Here is a 6,471-nt window from a genome sequence, read left to right as displayed (position 1 = left end):
AAGTTGTTAAAAAATTCATAAAACTATGTTAATAAACCATAAAGTTTTTTTTTTTATAAAAACCTATATATCAATCTTTCATTTATAAGAGATATATATTAAAATCTGTACTATTCCGAATGTATTAAATGTAAACACTTATCAAATAACAATTAAATATTTCTACAATTAAATAAAAATCCTAGCCACTGGTTTTTATGGCAGGTTTAGGAGCAATCCACCGATTTTGGTCATTCCGATAACTGTTCATCGTCATTATAAATTTTTTTTGCAGATAGTTTTTAGTGGATCTAAATCTGTCGTAGAGCTTCCATTTAGTTATTTGGATCCTTTAGTTTTCCACCAATCATGCACTTTTATATGTTATATATTGGCTACTCCTGCACCTCTTATGCAGTTTACCTTTTTCTATTCTTCGAGATAGTTCCGCTAATATTTTATTTTGTTTTTTTTTATATTTATGGAATGCTTCATACACCGTCAAACCGACCGTCAGCGGAATGGTGTGCCCGACTGCCTAACATTAATGTGTAGTATACGCCTTCTTCGCTGAGACTTATTTCCCTTTGGAACCGCTTCCGCCTTACTTCGAGGAGGAAGGTAGTTCTGGTAGTAAAATTTTTTATTTGAAAATTTTTAATTTGGCATTCGTATAATCCATGGCAGTCGCGATTTATTTACATAACGAAATACTTTGAATATAATAAAACAAATTGATTGATAATTATTTTTAATTTTATTTTATAAAAATTACTTTAATATTATTTTTATAAAAAAAATATTCATGAAAAATAATTAAAGTTTTAAAAAAAAAAATATATTTATTTATAGTCAGATTTTTATTATAAACAGATTAGTATGCCAAATTTTTTTTTTTGACGTAGTTGCTTGGACCAAACTTTGGAATTTTAAAGCAAACATTTTAAATTTTCTATTGTATAAATTTAATTAATTAAATTTTATTGAATGCAAAGATTTAAATTTATATTTAAAAATATTTTATATACATTTTTATAACAAAATGTTCTGTTCTAATATTAAATTGTTAATGTATACATTGTCAGTACCAGGTTTGCGCTCCAGATAGTATAACTAAGGTATACTAAAAATACTATTAGTACGACTAATGAGAAATAAAATAAATGATTTGAAAATTATTTTACTTTAAAAAATACAATAAGGTAGAAACAAGTTAAAGTTTAAAATATATATATCTTTTTTAAAATCTCTTTACTAAATTTCAGTCTGCTACTAAACTGGAAGACATTATAATGTTAGATTAATTTTGTTAAAAATATAATTATCTAAATATAATAGGGTTAAATTAAATTCGTAAACTAGAAAAAAAACGAAAAGTGTTTCTTTAGACAAGTTTATAATGGCTACGTTTATAGGGAATGGTTTAAAAGAATAGCCAACGGGTTAAACTAGGTTATAAAATATAGTAACAACAAATTACTAATAGGGTTTAAAGTATGGTAGAGAAATTACTTTGGTGGACTTTGATGCCCAACTTAGTCTCACTTTGGTGGACTAATGGTCTGCACTAGAAGGTAATATACCAATATAATTTCCTTAGTGTTATTTTCAAAGATTTTTTAATTTCTCAAATGGGTTCATTAGAGAAAAGATAATGGTTAATCGTTGAAATTTCAAATACATTCTTAGCGAATTATTTGGCACTTAATCTTGTGGTACGAAGGTCGGGATATTACATATGTTTTGAGTGATATTCATCTATTATTAATTAGTTGAAGAAAATAGAGGTTAATGCCGTCCCTAACGATGTTCAGCAGATCGTAATGGACCAATGCTGATATATATTTATAATTATTCTAAAAGATTTTTTAGTTTCTTAAATGTATTTATTAGAAAAAAGTTCATGGTTAAACAATTAAATTGCAAGTTTATTCTTAGTTAATTATTTAAGATTTGATTGCCAATAGGAATTATGACTAACATAAGTCATGGTAAGATACTAAAAAATTTCTTGAAAGCATTTTTTTTCATAATGGTTACAATACCAATTGTATTGCACAGATATACTATATACTATAAGTCACTTTATTACTGGTGCTAGAATTCTTATATATTATTATAGAAGTTATTCTCTTCTTCTATGTAAGAACACATATTGCAATATACATAGTTTTTATTGTATTTATATTCTACTTCTAGGAAATTTAATATTTTTAAAAATAATTCCAAAATTATAAAGAAGCGTCATCATAAAAATTTGTTTATTGATTTAATGAAAAAAAACACTGTTTTTAAAGACAAAACCACTTTAACTCTCATTTTAGCAATGACCATAAAAATACTGACAAAAACCGCAAAGCTTAGAATATCATAAAGCCGTCGTCGATACTATGTAAGTAATTGTAAATATTGTCTAAATATCGGTGATGATATAATATTTATTGTTTTTGTTTGTTTAACTATAAAGTAAGATGCAACAAAAATTAATGTGTAAACATTTTTTTTCAAATAAAACAAAATTGTTGATGTATGCATACTAAAGCATTTTTAGTATTGTTTTAACTTAAAACTATAGATTGAAAAATTTATATATTTCTCACATATTTCTCAACGTTATTCACGTAAACTTTTAATTCAAATTAAATTTAGAAAAAGAATCAAAAACCGCAACAAAAATATTAATGACAATGTCGTCAATGTTGTTCACCTCAAACGGTATATAAAAAACGAGTACATGTATCTGTCCGACTCCACATAATGTGAATACACATTTAAGCAAACTTAAATACATGAGTATATTTTGTTTTTTAAATGTTATAAAATATTTATTTTTAAGGCATATGAAGGACTTCCACACAACTTAAAAATTTTAAACAAACTGAAAATCAAAAAAAATTATGAAATTCTAAGAGCGTCCGATCTAATAGATTTACGCACAGCCAATATCTGAATGAAAACTATTGGGTTTCATTATTGACAAGTACAAATACGTTTTTATTTATATAACATGAACTCTAAATTTTCAAGAAACAGTTTTTAATATATTGTACATTAAATGATTTATTTTCAAAGAATAATAAATTTATCTAAAAAATGTTTACAGTAGTTAATTTTTATTCAATGAATTCAGTTAGTTAGTTAAAGTGGAAGGAAGAACGAATCCTTCTCAATAAGCTAAGAATTTTCAATCCACAATTCCTTGTAATAGTAGGTAGAAGAGACAATCGACGAGAGTCTAGCATATATTTATACTGGAGATATCGCTGAGTGTGTTAAAGAAGGGTGCCACGAAAAACCTAAGCCTAGCTCTGACCAGGCCTGGACATAGACACAACAGTTGTTCTGGTGTACTTTTTTCGAGAGTTGGTAGACATAGGTTGCAAAAGATAAATAAATAATAAATAGGTATAAATAGGAATAAATAGGTTAGCCATGTACTCCTTGACCTGTCTACTAAGGTATTATGAACCCACTCACTATCAGTCTGTCGCAAAACAAAACCAAAAACATAAATCAACCTACGACTTTAACTGGTAAGGGCAGGGATTGAAATACGGGTTTCCGTAGAAATGGCGCCCAGTCTAGCAAGCTCATCTCAATAAATTCAACTTAAGATATTTTTTATTCAATTAATTTTACTGCAATATAATTACAGGTAATAATAATATCTGAATTATTAATATATACTCTATTTCAAAGCGACATATTTTATTCAAACGTATGCATTTCAACACAAATAATCTATAAAAGACCGATGACTTTATGTGACTGTTAAAGGAATCAAAAAATTATATACATACCCCATTCTCTATATAGCTTGAAAACTGCACAGACCGTATAGAAATATATAATATATTCATATTATATTGTTATTTTAATTCTTAATGGTAAATAATTCAGTTACATTTTGTCTGTAAACTTAAAGCAAAAACTGTTGGAGTCGTCTGCCGGTAAAAAATTTATATAAATTTTATAGTCAGTTCGACAAGATAAATCGATTTAGCTATGTCAAACTGATCATATGTTTTAATGTCGGCAAACAGATCTGTTAATTTATAAACCTTTTATTTATGAATTTTATATTGAATATCTATTCTGAATCGTCTCTCCGAAGTGGGGAAGTGGGGTTTTATTTCTTATACTACATACTAATGTTAGGGAGTCGGGCACACTATCACACCGTTCCGGTTTAAGGGTGCATAAAGCATTCCACTTTCTCACCATAAAAAACAAAAAAAAAACCTGTAAACTGTCTGGACAACCGATCTGCAAATAACTTAAGGATGCTTCAAGCTCCTCATAAACCTTTAATTAAGTATTAAAATTAATTGTTATTGCAAAGTAGATAGCTTAATTAGAAACCGTTTATTCCTTTGATTGTCCTTTGTGCAATAGATTATGGTCGATTTGAAAATAGATGGTAAATAGATGGTGTATATATAAAAAAATTTTAGTTAAAAAAAATTATTTTGAGATAAAACTCCATATAAAAATATTTCTACAATTTTAAAATTCTGTAATTATAAATTAAATTCAAATAAAATACAATTTACGGAAACACTAAAAAATACCTCTAAATATGAAAATATAAACATAAATTAAAGCGATTTATTAGAAAACATACGAGTTTTGCTAATATGAGATTTGCAAAAAGTTTTAATTTAAATATTTAAGAATTGCAACCTTGAGGACTTTTTGTTATTTTTTTCATTTTTTTTTTTTTTTTTTTTTGGTTCACACAGCACATTTGGGATAATTTTGAAATTTGGGAAAATAAAAGAGAACAGAAATTTACAAACATTGATGGAATCCTATTCAAAAAAAATAATTTATAGTAACCGATCTTATGTAAAAAATGTACCCTTCGTATCCTCTTGATGCAAAAAAAAAAAACATATATAAATCGCATAGGATGCGTCAAAGAAATGGTGGCAATATGGTAAACGCCATATTTTTTGACAGTAAACGTAAAGAAAAGCAACAACTTAAAAACCGTTTGTTTTTACTTTTAATTTAAAAAAAAAAAAAGAAGTACATGCAATGTGCAAATATTATCGTTTCTTCCCTGAATTTGAATTTCTTCAATTCTGAATAATTGATCAACACGAAACAATTGATCATCCTTTCAAGTACTAATTAAGTAATTATTTATATAGATCGACAAGCTCTTAGAGCCATTTTTTAATTTGATATATCATAATTGATACCAAACTTACCGCACTTGACTTAAATTATTGTGGTTATTGTTTTTCGCTATGTTGAAAATTAATTTGATTGATGTAATCTAATATTTCGATAATTAGTACTTTTTCGATTTATTTATTGTGTTCTTGTGCACCGTTTATATTTTTAGTTCTTTTAGATGAATGATTAATATTATTTACTTTTTTTTATAAAATTGCTGTTTTTGTTTTTTTTTTGTTGTAAAATATATTCCTTTTTCTTTAAATAGTTTTCTTCATTATTCTTTACTACACAACAATAACAAATAACTTTTTCAGCTTTTTTTCTTCATTACTATTTGCGTAAAAAATAGCAAAATTTAAATATGTTAACTGTTTTTATTTAATTACACATAAAGCACTATAATTTATAATTAGTCTTTATAATATTTAAACTATAAATTATAAATTTTAATCATTTTCGTGTATATTCGTTGTAAAAAAAAATTAAATCTTTAATTTAAAATCCATATAAATCCAAATAAAATTAATTTTTTTACATTTATAATTAGTAAATATTTTTAAACTTTAATATAAAATTTTATTAAATAAACTCGCACAAACTTGTTGCCTTTATTTTGAATTGCAACTTCACCTCCCGTAACGACACGTCTTGTTTCACGTTGGTAATGAAACTAAATTTAATTTAAAAAATTAATCTATGTCTTGTCTCTTTGTTTACTCTCGCAGCCAGCAAATTTGTTGTTGTGTTTATGTCGTTGCCGCCATGCACAATGCTTTTTGGTTTTGCATGTGTGTACTTTACTGGGGGGCCGCCACCTGTGTGCGTTGTTGGTATTAAAATAAATTTGTGCAACGTGAGTGCCATTGTTATCAACAAAATACATAAAAAATATGGTTTTTTTTTACAAAGCAAAGTATTTACTCTTTCATTACTGCGTATCAGGAGTTTTGCTAAACTCCACTTTAAAAACCATTTATGGTTTCTCTTTAAACGTTTTGAAAAAATTTTAGCAAATAAGATTTGGCATACAGTGGAGCTAATAAAAAATATTTAAAAGAAAAATAACTAAAGTATATCAACGGAGTCTTGATGTGTCATTCATATAATGTATTATAAATTATAAATATTATATACTCGTAAACTATAAAAAAATTAAATCTTTATTATGAAATATTATAATATGAAGTTCTAATCATGAAGATAATAAAAGCATTTTCTACTAAGAAATTAAATAATAAGCAAGCATATACATATGTACATAGATATGTATATACAAAATAAACTACTTTAAAAGTTGTACAAAGT

The sequence above is a fragment of the Teleopsis dalmanni genome, chromosome 2 (genome assembly GCF_002237135.1).
Source record: "Teleopsis dalmanni isolate 2A chromosome 2, ASM223713v2, whole genome shotgun sequence".
NCBI classification, from domain to species: domain Eukaryota; kingdom Metazoa; phylum Arthropoda; class Insecta; order Diptera; family Diopsidae; genus Teleopsis; species Teleopsis dalmanni.
Note: the sequence above shows the minus strand (reverse complement) of the source record.